This window comes from Sapajus apella, unplaced genomic scaffold, assembly GCF_009761245.1.
Source record: "Sapajus apella isolate SASKATOON/1434 unplaced genomic scaffold, GSC_monkey_1.0 scaffold90, whole genome shotgun sequence".
NCBI classification, from domain to species: Eukaryota; Metazoa; Chordata; class Mammalia; order Primates; family Cebidae; genus Sapajus; species Sapajus apella.
In genome coordinates, this window is record NW_022437030.1 from 7,135,167 (window position 1) to 7,149,871 (window position 14,705).

Sequence of the window (14,705 nt, forward strand, 5' to 3'; positions counted from 1 at the left end):
ATTTTATAATTAATCAAAAGCTCAAAATCAGTTTTCCTCTCCCCCTGCATTTATAATTGTCTTTCTTTACTCTTACTGATGAAGAAACTTGCTATAGTGATTGTTCAATGTCACTAGATGTTTTAGCATGTGACTTGTTCAATGTTTGGTAAATTCTGGCTTCTTCAGACCCCACCTACCACAGTTGTCATACTGGGATTTCTTCTCATTGAACACCTTTGCCAATTCCGTTAAAAAATTATTTTAGGCCAGTTGTGGTGACTCACACCTCCTTTGGGAGGCTAAGGCAGGTGGATCACCTGAGGTCAGGAGTTCAAGACCAGCCTGGCCAACATGGTGAAACCCCATCTCTTCTAAAAATGCAAAAATTAGCTGAGTGTGGTGGCGTATGTCTATAGTCCTAGTACCTATTTTAGTTACTCAGGAGGGTGAGGGAGGAGAAACGCTTGAACCTGTGAGGCAGTGGTTGCAGTGAGCCAAGATGACACCATTGCCCTCCAGCCCGGGTGACAGAGCAAGACTGTATCTCAAGATAAATATTTTTTTTAAAAAAACTTTCAGTAGCTTTAGGGATATAAGCAGTTTTTGATTGCATGTGTGATTTGTATAATGTTGAAGTCTGGTATTTTAATGTACCTGTCAACTGAGTAGTGTAAATGTGATACATGGTTTTTTTAAATCTCTCACCCCCCTCACATCCTCCTCTATTCTGAATCTCCAATGTCCATTGTACCACTCTCTATGCGTTCGTGTACCCATAGCTTAGTGCCCACTTATAAGTGAGAACATGCAATATTTGTTTGTCTATTCCTGAGGTTCTTAGAATAATGGTCTTCAGTTTCATCCACGTTGTTGCAAAATACATGATTTTTTTTTAATGACTAAGTAGTATTTCATGGTATGTATACATACCACATTTTCTTTACTCACCAGCACTTTGGTTGATTCCATATCTTTGCAATTGTGAAATGTGAGGCAATAAACATATGCATGCAGATGTCTTTTTGATATCATGACTTCTGTTCTGGGTAGATACCCAGCAGTGGATTGTTGGGTCAAATGGCAGCATTAGTTTTAGTTCTTTGAGAAATCTCCTTACTGTTTTCCATGGAGGTTGTAGTAATTTTCATTTCTACCTTCAGTGTATATGCACTCCCTTTTCACCACATTTCTAGCAACATCTATTATTTTTTGACTTTTTAATAATGGCCGTTCTGGCTAGGATAGGTGGTATCTCATTGTGGTTTTAATTTGTATTTCCTTGATGGTATGCAATATTGAGCATTTTTTTCATATGTTTGTTGCCCATTTCTGTATTTTCTTTTGAGAAATATCTATTGATGTCATTTGCCCACTTTTTGATGGGATTATTTATTTTTTTCTTGCTGATTTGTTTGGGTTCCTTATAGATTCTTTGTCAGATGCATAGCTTGCAAATATTTTCTCCCATTCTGTAGGTTGTCCCTTTACTTTGATCATTATTTCTTTTGCTGTGCAGAAGATTTTTAGTTTAATTAGGTCCCATTTATTTATTCATTTATTTTGTTGCATTTGCTTTTGGGGTCCTATTCATAAATTCTTTGCCAAGCCCAATGTCTAGAAGAGTTTTCTTCTATGATTTTTATAGGCTCAGGCCTTGGATTTAAGTCTGTAATGCATGTTGAGTTAATTTTTGTACATGGTGAGACACAGGGATTCAGTTTCATTCTTCTACATGTGGCTATCCAATGTTCCCAGCACTATTTTGAATAGGGTGTCCCTTTTCTAGTACATGATTTTATATGCTTTGTCTAAGATCAGTTAGTTGTAAATATTGTCTTTATTTATGGCTTCTCTATTTTGTTCCATTGGTCTATATATCTACTTTTATACCAGTACCATGCTGTTTTAGTTACTATAGCCTTGTAGTATAATTTCAAGTCAGATAATGTGATGCCTCCAGATGTTATATTTGTTTAGGCTCTTTGTTATATTTGTTTAGATGTTATAGTTATTCAGGCTCTTTTTTGGTTCCATGTGAATTTTAGGATTATTTTTTTCTAATTCTTGTGAGAAATGGCATTGGTATTTTGATAGGAATTGCATCAAACCTGTAGATTTGTTTGGGTGGTATGGTCATTTTCATGATGTTGATTTTTCTAGTCCATGAATGTAGGATGTATTTCCATTTGTTTGTGTCATATATGATTTCTTTCATCAGTGTTTTACACTTCTCTCTGTAGAGATCTTTTACTACCTTGGTCAAGTTTATTTCTAGGTACTTTATTATTTTTTTTCTATAGCTATTGTCAAAGGCATTGAGTTCTTGATTTGATTCTCAGCTTGGTCATTGTTAGTGTATTGCAGTGCTACTGACTTGTGTTCATTGATTTTGTAACCCAAGAATTTACTGAATTTGTTTTTCAAATCTAGGGGTCTTTTGGAAGAGTTGTTAGGATTTTCTACGTATACAATCATATTACTGGCAAATAGAGATAGTTTGACTTCCTCTTTTCAATTTGGATGCCCTTTGTTTCTTTCCTTTGCCTGACTGCTCTGGTTGGGACCTCCTGCCAATTCCACTTTTATTTGGATCCCTTGTGTTTCTCTTTCTTAGAATTTTCTTAAAATTCTGTCATATTTAAATTTTCTAAAAGTTATACCACATTTTAGATTCTTCAAGGCAAGGACTGTTTTAGCTGTGTATCGTGTATGGCACTTAACACAGTACTTTGAATATGGCTGGTGCTAAGTAACTGTTGAACTAATAAGTGAATGAATGAACTGAGGATTGGCTTTTCTTTCATTTCATGGTAGTATGTCTTGGTTATATAAGCAAAAGGAAGTATTTATTCTTTCCTTGAAAGCTCCTTGCTGGAAAAGGTTTTAAGGTTTCTTCTCAAACAGATGGCCATTCACCTAATACTTGGAGATTACCAGAGACAGAATTTAGAGTCTTCCATGGTAGCCTATTCTTTTTCACAGTGACTCATGCTTCATTTCCTTATATCTAGTTTAAATAACCATTGATATCAGAGAACTTTTTAAAACAACACAGTATCTGGATTCGTCTGTACATTCTCTTCTATATATTTTATAAGAAAACCATCAAAGTTAAAAAATATTGTGTTGGTTTCTTTTAAGCTCAGGAGGAATGTTTTACTGTGCATTTTGAAAGTTTTTTATTCTCTCATATTTCATTCAATTATAGTCACACTGTTTGGGGTAATTCTGCATCTGAGTTTGGTGGTAGAATTTTTTCCATTGGCTAACAGTTTTCGTATGCCCTCTTTGGTCACCTATCTACAGAACATAATTCCCAAAGGCACGAGCTATAGAAAATGTTTTTTTTTAGGCCTTTAATTAGATCGTATATTCTATGTGTATTATTTGCCACTTCTGTAAAGACCACGGGAGAATGAGTGTTAACTATGCTATTTTATTTTTTTCAGTTGATCCTTATTAAAGGTTTGAACTTAGGACTAGGCCAGGGATGAGTTTGACTTTCCTCATCCAATCAGCCCCTGCAGCAGATTTCAAGGTCATACTATATACCTCATGCTGGAAGATTCCTTAGACTTTGTAATCTAGGCCCAATAAACATCATTAAGTTGATGTTTAGTTTTCTTTTTATGTATATGTTTTTTTTTCAGAGATGTTTGTTTACCAAATAAATAGGACAGCACACAGCCATCAGTGAAGGTGATAAGAGCTTTGGCCAGTTTTGGAAATCTTCCCCTAAATATAATTTTCTACAGGAGTCAAAACTCTTCTATAAAAACAATTGGGAGGCCAAGGCGGGTGGATCACTTGAGATCAGGAGTTTGAGATCGGCTTGGCCAACATGGTAAAACCTTGTCTACACTAAAAACACAAAAATTAGCTGAGTGTGGTGGTGTGTGCCTGTAATCCCAGCTTCTTGGGAGGATGAGGCAGGAGAATGGCTTGAACCCAGGAGGTGGAGGTTTCAGTGAGCCGAAATCACGCCACTGCACTCCAGCCTGGGTGACAGAGCCAGACTCCATCTCGAAAATAAATAAATAAATAAATAAAACAAAAAAAAACCCCACAAACATGGAGGGGAGATGATCTCAAGGTACATACCTAAAGTACAAAGATGTAAATCACAGTGTTTGGTCAATTCATTTTAGTGCTTTTGTCGTCTATCCTACAATTGGTTGAGGTACAACCTTTTTTCTTTACTGCTCTCTCTACCTTACCATGTTTTCCTCCTCATCTGGGTATGTGTATAACTCATTTATTTAGGAGTGATGTTAGATAAATGAATGCCCATAATGGCAAGGGGACCAACCAATCAGTGTGGATGCCACAGCTTTTTCCCCCTCTGGGCTGTAGTTATTGGTATAGAAGTATTGTTTTTCCCCAATATTTATTTCAGGTTCAGGGGATACATGTGCAGGTTTGTTCCATGGGTAAATTGCATATTGTAGGGCTTTAGTATACAAATTATTTCATCACCCAGGTAATAAGCATAGTACTTGATAGGTAATTTTTTGATCCTTACCTTCCTCCCACTCTCCACCCTTAAATGGGCCCTACCTAGTGTCTGTTGTTCCAGTCTTCATGTCCATGTTTACTCAATGGACATACAGTGTAGCTCCCACTTATGAGAGAGAACATACAGTGTTTGGTTTTCTTTTCCTGCATTAATTCACTTAGGATGATGGCTTCCAGCTACTTATGTCACTTATTAGACCTAAGCTTTTTGAAAACCCGTACGATATTATATATATTTTTTATACTACACACAGCATGTAGAAACTTGTACATATTAGGAACTTACCACATGTTTGGAGAGAACATATTTTTTTTCTCTCCCCAGATATTAGCCAGAAACCATAGCTATCTTTCTTAATTGCTAATGGAAAATTGAATATGAGATAGGAGTGCATAAGGAGGTCAGAACATATAGAGACAGAAATTAGAGGTTGAAGTGGCTTCTTCCATTTCATTCATTAACTTTGAGAGATTCGGGTTCTCACAGTCTACTGGAACTGTGGGCAGAAGTGATGGCTCTGCACATCCAAAGGGGGAAATGGAGAAAACTATTTAATCGACTTTTCTGTCAATCTAAGCTCTCTCCTCTCTCATTGTTCCTTTTCCGCAACTTGCTATACTCTGCCGTCTCCTGGGAAGAGCTACAACTTGGAAGAATAAAGGAGAAAGGTAGCCCTGGCTAAAGTGGACTAAAGATCTTTTTGCTTATTTAAAAGCAACAATCATTTATTAACCTCAAGAATCTATTCTCTTCAAAACCCAACAACAAACCAAGCATTGCACAAAAGTTAATTTTAAAAAGAGGGGAGAGGGAGAGGGGGAAGTTATGCACCTTGAGATCATCTTTATTGCCATACTTCTTTTGATGAAAGACTTTTCACTTCCATGGAAAAATTTTATTTAGGGGAAGATTTATGAAACTAGCCAAAGCTCTTGCCAATTTCACTGCTCACTGTTTCCTGTCCTATTTATTGGGTGAATGAATACCTCTTTTCTGAAAATCTCTTTGTTGAACATTTCTATTTGAAGCTTTAACACATACAGAAACTTGTTTTTAAATTTTTTATTGCTTAATTTAAAAGTAATACTATATCATCCAGTCAAAGAAGGCATCAGTTTAAGATGGATTCCAATTTTAGAGATGTTAAATATAAAGAAAAAATGTCTACCTTGGAACTGATGAAATAGGGTACATGCTATTATAGTGAATTTTCAAACTTTTGAAAAGTATAAAGAAGAGGAAATATTATTTATAATAATTTAGTCTAATTCCTTCTAGTTTTTTTCTATACTTAGTAACATGTTTATCTTTTGTTTATATAAAATTAATACCATGTTGTATAAACGTTTTGCATCATTTTTCCTGATAAATTTATATTTTGAGCATTTTTTCTTATCATTAAACATTCCTTGAAAATGATTGTTAAAAACTGGTTTAAAAATTAATCCCTTACTTTCAAACAAGATGTCAGAATAGTACTTGTCTCCTTGTAGAAACATCAATTTCAATAGCTATCCCTGCACAGAATACCTTTATAAGAGCAAAGGAATCTAGGTTAGACATTGCCTGGTTGGAGCACTGAAATAAGAAAAGACACATTGAAGAGAGAGGAAGAACAGTTTCAAATTACCTGTGTCACCTCTCCCTGAAGCCTGAGCAGCACAGTGTCAACAGGGATACCCTTTGTGTGGGGGAGGGAGAATGAAGTGAGTACCCAACTTCTCTATAAACCAAGCAAGAGGCCCACCCTAGTGAGCCCCAGTGCTTGGGTGGCCTCCAAAGACGAAGGCTCCAAGCCTACTGTAGCACCAGATATACCCTCATGGACTCAGGCTCCTGGTCAGCCCTTGAAGCCTGGGATGCAGGACTTCCTGTATAGACCCAGTTTCCAGTGGACTCAAGATCCAGGTCTGCAGCACAGACTTAAGCTTCAGGACTGTGTTAGCACCAGGCTCACTCCTGTGGATGCAATTACCAGGCTCACCTCAGTGGAACCCAGGATTTAGGTTTGCATCCACAGATCAACATTCCAGGCCTGCCCTTGGGGATGCAGGGAACACTCCCACCCAGGTGGACATAAGCTCCAGGTCTGCCTTAGTGGACCCAAGGTTCCAGGCTCATCCCAATGGACCCAGGTATTAGGGCTGCCTGCCTGCTGATGGCCATCTGTTTGAGGAGGAAATTCAAAACCTTTCCCAGCCAGGAGCTTTCAAGGATAGAATAAATATTTCCTTTTGCTTGTATAACCAAGACATACTACCATGAAATGAAAGAAAAGCCAATCCTCGGTTCATTCATTTACTTATTAGTTCAAAAATTACTTAGTAAACACCAGCCATATTCAAAGTACTGTGTTAAATGTTGTATAGGGTACACAGCTAAAACAGTCCTTGCCTTGAAGAATCTAAAATATGGTATAATTTTTAGAAAATTTAAATATGACAGAATTTTAAGAAAATTCTAAGAAAGAGAAACACAAGGGATCCAAGTAAAAGTGGAATTGGCAGGAGGTCCCAACCAGAGCAGGCAGGCAAAGGAAAGAAACAAAGGGCATCCAAAATGAAAAGAGGAAGTCAAACTATCTCTGTTTGCCAGTAATATGATTGTATACGTAGAAAATCCTAACAACTCTTCCAAAAGACCCCTAGATTTGAAAAACAAATTCAGTAAAGTCTTGGGTTACAAAATCAATGAACGCAAGTCAGTAGCACTGCAATACACTAACAATGACCAAGCTGAGAATCAAATCAAGAACTCAATGCCTTTGACAATAGCTATAGAAAAAAAATAATAAAGTACCTAGAAATAAACTTGACCAAGGTAGTAAAAGATCTCCACAAAGAGAACTACGACCTAAATATCTCTTAACAGATGAATGAAGAAAATGTGATAGATATATCTATATATCTATATCTATATCTACACAGACATACCCACACATATCCACACACAATGAAATATTACTTAGCTTTAAAAAAGAAGGAAAGCCTGCCATGTGTGACAATGTGGAGTAATCTGGAATATGTTATGCTAAGTGAAATAAGCAAGGCACAGAAAGACAGTTACCATGTAATCTTACTTATATGTAACAATGCTATACTCATAAATGCACAGAGTTATGGTGGTTTCTAAGAGTTTGAGGGGTGTTGGGTAGATTTGGTCAAAAGGTACCAAGTTTTGTTTATGCAGGATGAATAAGCTCTAGAGACCTAATGTGCAGGCATGGTAACTGTATTAGTCTGTTCTCACATTGCTATGAAGAAAATATAAGACTGAGTAATTTATAAAGAAGTTTAATTGGTTCACAGTTACCCAGGCTGTTCAGGAAGTAGGATGTTGGCTTCTGGGGAGACCTCATAAACTTAAAATTATGATGGAAAGCAAAAAGAGGGAGCCAGCACTTCTTCACATGGCCAGAGCAGGAGGAAGAGAGAGGAGGGAGGTGTGCCATACACTTTTTTTTTTTTTTTTTGAGACAGAGTTTCGCTCTTGTTACCCAGGCTGGAGTGCAACGGCGCAATCTTGGCTCACCGCAACCTCAGCCTCCTGGGTTCAGGCAATTCTCCTGCCTCAGCCTCCTGAGTAGCTGGGATTACAGGCACGTGCCACCATGCCCAGCTGATTTTTTGTATTTTTAGTAGAGACGAGGCTTCACCACGTTGACCAGGATGGTCTCGATCTCTTGGCCTCATGATCCACCCACCTTGGCCTCCCAAAGTGCTGGGATTACAGGCGTGAGCCACCGCGACCGGCCCTGCCACACACTTTAAACCACCTGATCTTGTGAGAACTCACTGTGATGAGAACAGCATGGAGAGGATGGTGCTAAACCGTTCATGAGAAACCACCTCCATGATGCAATCACCTCCCACCAGGACTCACCTCCAACACTGGGGATTATAGTATGACATGAGATTTTGTGGGGACACAGATCCAGACCATATCAGTAACTATATTTATTAATACAGTATTACATATGTGAAACTAGCTAAGAGAGGAGATCTTAAATGTTTTTAACACACACACCCACACACACAGTTACTGTGAGGCCATGTATATGTTAATTAGATTGGTGTTAGAAGTCATTTCACAATGTATATGTTTATTAAAAGATTACATTTTGCATTGTAAATATATAAAATTTTTGTCAATTATACTAAGTTCAGAAAATGTTTTAAATCACTAAATCTTCACTTTGGTTATTCAAGTTTTTTAATATTATATATATTGCTACAGTGAATATCTTTATACAAATATCTTTATTTCCATAGGAAAAATTGCTAGAAGTGGAATGCCTTGGTGAGATATTATGCTGTGGACATTTACATATTACATATTCTATTGTCAGACTGTTATTTAGAGAGATTTTCATTTTCATTCTTAACTGCAATGTATGAAATGTGATCATCAGTTACTTCCACCAGCCTATTTTACCCTACTCTATACAGTGCTAAGCATTACAATTTACAAGTATTTTTGCCAATTTGATGTGTGAAAATATGCTGTTGTTTTAAATGTTGTTTATTTATTTATTCATGAGGTTGAACATTTTTTATTTTTGTTGGCCATTGTTTACTTCTTTCTGTTATTCATTGGCTGATTGTATTTTGCTCATTTTTCTGTTGAGGCGTTAGTGTTTTTCTTAACATTTACTTTATCTAACCCTTCTGCCCACTTCTTAGGTATTTTCTTATACCCAATTTTTGATTTTTCACTTAGATTTTTAATATTTATCTTAGGAGTAATATCTTTCCATTTAAGTCTTAATTGTAATACTTGCATTAAATTAAATAACAATATTTGAAATTATTTAACTGTGTTTATGCTTACTGTTAGTTTTTTTTGTACTGTGATTTTAAAAAAAATTATTGATGGTTCTCTTGATCAGCCAAAATGTAGTTTCTAATAATATTCATGAAGACTAACAGCAGGGGAATGGTTGTGGCATATTCTTTGAGTCTTTGCATTATGGAAGGGTGACTTCCTATCCTTTTACTTGTGAATAATATCTCCTTGATTGGCTATAGTATTCTTGAGTATCAAATTTTCCCCCTCAAAACTGTAGAGGCTGGGTGCGGTGGCTCACACCTGTAATCTCAGCACTTTGGCAGACCAAAGTGAGTGGATCACCTGAGGTCAGGAGTTGAAGACCAGCCTGGCCAACATGGCAAAACCACATCTCTACTAAAAATACAAAAATTAGCCAAGTGTGATGGCTCATGCCTGTAATCCCAGCTACTCAGGAGGCTGAAGAATCATTTGAACCCTGGAGGCAGAAGTTGTAGTGAGTTGAGATCTATGACCTCTCATATTTGATGTTGAGAGATGTCCGAGGCCATCTTCTTTATGGTTTCATTTTGGTAAGCTGTATTTTCTGTTTGGACATTTGTAGTATTTTATATTTCATTTTTTAACAGAATATATTTATGTCCTTGCTCAGCCATTTTATAGTGCAGACTCTGGCCTTTTCACAACCTTGGAAAACAGTCTTCCAGTGTTTCTTTGATTATTCTCAAATCTTTTTGTATCTTTCCTTTTTTTTTTTTTGAGACAGAGTGTCGCTCTATCACCCAGGCTGGAGCACAATGGTGTGATCTTGGCTTACTGCAACCTCTGCCTCCCAGGTTCAAGCAATACTCCTGTCTCAGCCTCCTGAGTAGCTAGGATTACAGACAGCCGCCACCATGTCCAGCTAATTTGTGTATTTTTAGCAGAGATGGGGTTTCACCGTGTTGGCCAGGCTGGTCTTGAACTCCTGGCCTCAAGTAATCCATCTGCCTTGGGCTCCCAAAGTGGTTGGATTACAGGTGTCAACCACCATGCCTGGCCTGTATTTTACTTTCATTCCGTGATTCCTGTTAAGTATATTTTGATCTCCAGGATCTGTTTCTCATGTCTTAGGTTTTTCATCACTAATTTCTTATATTTTCCCTGAGTTATAGGAAAATTTTTTGAGTTCACTCATCCGGCTCAGTAATTTGGTTTTTCTGCAACAGGCTTTCTGTTATTCACCATGTTACATGAAGAAATACAATTAAAAAAATCAGTTGCAAGTGGTTTTTCCTGATCTCATACTGTTCAGCTTCATGTCTGCTTACCTTAGTTTTACAGATGCAGTACCTTCTTGAATTAAGCATCTTCTTGAATAATTGAGAATTTTCCAAAATTTTATCGTGTCAGTTAGAATAAACCTTTTTCAGAAGACACAGTTTTGATCAAAGTGCCTCCATTCCTTTGAACTGTAGTCATTTTGCATAGTTTTGGCAATTACTCCTTACCTCTTTATCCTCACAGAAAGTGGACTAGTACTGGCTTATAGGCAAGTAGCTGAGATTGGTTCTGTGAGAGATTAGTATGGATTCCTGGCCAAATCCTTTACTTGAAGGAGGAAGAAAATGTGTCCTTTCACAGCCAGATAGAGATTTCATAAATCGGAGTATGCTTAAGAACTTGTTTTTGTCTTCATGTGATGTGGATGCTTGCAGTATGAGCAAACCATGGTAGGTTTAGGGCCACTCCTACTATTGCTGTTGCTCTAGTTCCTTGCCTCTGCAATGACTCGTATTTAGAGTCGTGGCTTATAACAGCAGCACATCCTAGGACCTGTGAGTATCGCAGGTTGTGCGCATAGAATGCTTGCTACAGAGGCAAGAGCCCTGCCCTCTGGGTGTCCCGTAAGCTTTTCTTGCCCTCCTGCTCTCTGCTTTCTGAGTTACGAGGTGAGCATTTCGCTCAGGATTTGATTGGTGTATTTATCAGGCTCGCTGCTCTTTTGGAGAGACGATCGCGTGTCAGCCTTCTTTGCCCTTCTTTAATTCCACTGATACTATATTCAACACAATTATTTGTATTCCTGGCATATTGAGCACCTTTCCCTAATATATAGTGCCAAAAGAGGTTTTGATCCATTTTTATGTTCCACTGGTTGTCTTATTGAGAATCTAGGAATGGGACAGGGCCCGTGTCTATACTGGCTTCTTGCCAGAAACCTTCCCCTCCCCCATTCATTGGCTATTAAATTCTGAAAATGGTTTCAGCCACGGATGGCCCCACATCTAGGAAAAATAAGGTCATAAATATTAAGATTGAGAGATGAGAATGGACAGGTAAGTAAGAATGAAAAGCTTCAGTGATTGTGTGAAGCTGGGAAGATTGGATTTCAGTATTGGGCTTATTTACCCTAAGAGTGCCTTTAGCAAAACTCGTGATTGTTTCTGTAAGAAATTTAGGTGAAATGGCCCTGGCAACAAATCCAAGGAATTAAGGACTGGGGCAAATTTAGGGTGACCAACTGTCCTTTTGTCTGTGGGCAAGGGATCTCAGGATGCAGGTATTAAAACCAGGAAAGTCTTGAACATGAATTGTCACCCTACCATAAATTATAGCATTGCTTCTGTGGTCTTTTATATATGAGATGAGATTTCATGCTACAGTGAATGTCCAGAGCTCTCTGCACCACTGCCAGGGCACATAGCATTCAGCCAGCAAAGAGTGAGCGCTTCTTTTCTTTTTGAATGTGTGTTGTCAAATCATCTACAAACTCTTACTCCAGCTGGATACAGAGCCAGTCAAGTTTTAGCTGTATTCTGAGATAGTTCTGGTAAATAGACATTCTTTAATTTTCTTTTTCTAAAAATTATTAGGAATAATCTTTCAATGCTGGGAATGCCTTTAGTATATCCTTTGAGATGCACAATCCATGAAGCTCGAATTGCTTTTATAGACTTGGAGTTTTCGATAGACTAGGAGCTCTTCAATGAAAATTACAAGTTTCCTTTTTAAAAGTCATAAAGGATTAGATACAGTTGGAAGCGATTTCAAAAGAGTTGTTTGATTAGAGAGTTGCCAAGGATTTAAATGAAGGTGGAAGCCTCAAAGTATACCTTCTTATGTTGTGTTTGCCATTTGGCCTGAGTCACATTAATTGCCCCGCAGGGGAACAAAAGAACTTAACAAATATGCTCATTAAGGTGATGATTTTTCCCCTAATGATGTCTCTGGGTCCCAGTATTAATAGCACAGGAATAATAAGGCTTTTATTTGGGTAGATGAGACTGGCATTTATGTATTTCCTAGAAATTGTCCCAGTCTTTTATGTGAATCTAGCCTGGGGAACCCCCTTCAAACTCCACTTTTTAGTATTTTGCTTGATTCGGAAAGCCCTTTAGGCAACACAGGATCAACCAGAACTGCTCAGGAGTGTCCTCAGAGATGGCAAACAGGAAGAGAGAATGGTCGCTTAGCCTTCTTCATCCGGCCCTAAAGCCACACTTTGGAGCCCAAGTCTTTGCTTTTGATCTTCTATGTTGTTGTGTCTATATTTGCATTTAAAACTCCAACTGTATCACTGATGTTTTCATCCTGACCTCTAATTGCATTTTGTGGTATTATTTATACAATGTCCTAAGGTTTTGTGACTTATTCACCTTTAATCATTTGTTGCTGTGAAAACCCCAAGAGTTGTTCTTTTTTTTGAGACGGAGTCTCGCTCTGTCATCCAGGCTGGAGTGCAGTGGCTCATTCTAGGCTCACTGCAACCACCAACTCCCTGGTTCAAGTGATTCTCCTGCCTCAGCCTCTCGAGTAGCTGGGATTACAGGCACGTGCTACCACACCTAGCTAATTTTTTTGTATTTTTAGTAGAGACAGGGTTTCACCATGTTGGCCGGGATGGTCTCGATCTCCTGACCTCGCAATCCACCCGCCTTGGCCCCCCAAAGTGCTGGAATTACAGGCGTGAGCCACCATGCCCAGCCAAGAGTTGTTTTTGAGTTTACTTCCCCTGATTTTACTCATCCAATTCATTAGCACGCCCTGTTGTCTTTTCCTAGAACGTTCTCAATCTGACGTCTGCTCGTTGTCTCCTCCCCTGTCTCTGTAGTTCAAGTCACTATTAGCTCCTGAATGACATTGCAACAGCTTCCTGACTGGTCTTACTGCTTCAATTCTTGTTTCCCTCTTAGTCCTTCTTCTTTCCTATAAAGCTGCCAGAGTGGTCTGTTCAAAGGCAGATTAAATTATTGATTCTTTTGAATTTACTACACAGACGATATAATCTGTTAATAAAGATATTCTATTTTTTCCATTTTCAATCTGTAGGCCTTTTGTTTTCTTTTCTTGTCTTACTGTGTCAGCCAGATCTTCCAATATGATACAGAAAAGAAATGTTGGGAGGAGACATCTTTGTCTTATTCTTGCTCTGAGCAGAAAAGCCTCTAGGTTCACACTGCTAAGTATGATGTTATCTGCAGGCTTCCTTAACACATTCTTTATGTGTTGAGGAAGTTCTTCTCTATTTCTAGTTTACTGAGAATTTTTATTATGGATGGGTATTACATTTGGTCAAATGGTTTTTCTGTACCTATTAGTATGATCATGTTTTTTTTTCTTTGTAGCCTGTTGGTGTGATGGATTACATTAATTGATTTTTGAATGTTGAATTTTTTTTTTTATAACTGGGATAAATCTCACTTGGTCGTGGTGTATGATTCTTTTTATACATTGTTAAATTCAATTTGCTAATATTTTGATGAGGATTTTTACATCTATGCTTATGAGAGAATACTGATCTTTAGTTTTCTTTCTTGTAATGTCTGTCTGGGTAATGCTGTTCCCATAGAATGAGTTTGGAAATTTTCCCTTGTTATCTTTTAGTACAGATTGTTAAGAATTAGTATAACGTTTGGTAGCACTCAATAGTGAACCTATTTGGGCCTAGTGCTTTGGAAGCATGTTGATTATCGATTCAATTTCTTTAATAGAGATAGGCCTATTCATATTGTTCATTTTTTCTTGTGTGAGTTTTGACAGATTTTATTTTTTAAGGACTTGGTTCATTTTGTATAGGTTATCAGATTTTTGGGTAAAGAATTGTTCATACCATTTTAAAATTATCCTTTTAATGCCCATTGGATCTATAGTGATGTCACTTCTTTCATTTCTGACATTAGTAATATGTTTCTTGTCACTTTTTTCTTAGTCTGGCTAGGGGTTTATCAATTTTATTGATTTTTTAAAAGAACTAGCTTTGCTTTTATTAATTTTCTATATTAGTTTCCTGTTTTTTATTTCATTGAGCTACATTAACTTTTATTGTTTCTTTTCTTCTGCTTACCTTGGATTAATTTGTTCTTTTTAAAATTTCACACAATAGAAGCTTAGCTTACTGATTTTAGATCTTTCTTCTAATATAAGCAGAATGCTATAT

General features: G+C 37.4%; 1 protein-coding gene across 1 annotated transcript in view; it reads left to right on the forward strand.

Moving 5' to 3' along the window:
• The window catches only part of FTO (FTO alpha-ketoglutarate dependent dioxygenase), a 410,478-nt gene that overhangs the window by 147,777 nt on the left and 247,996 nt on the right, over positions 1-14,705 (forward strand). The gene's annotated exons all lie outside the window — the stretch shown is intronic.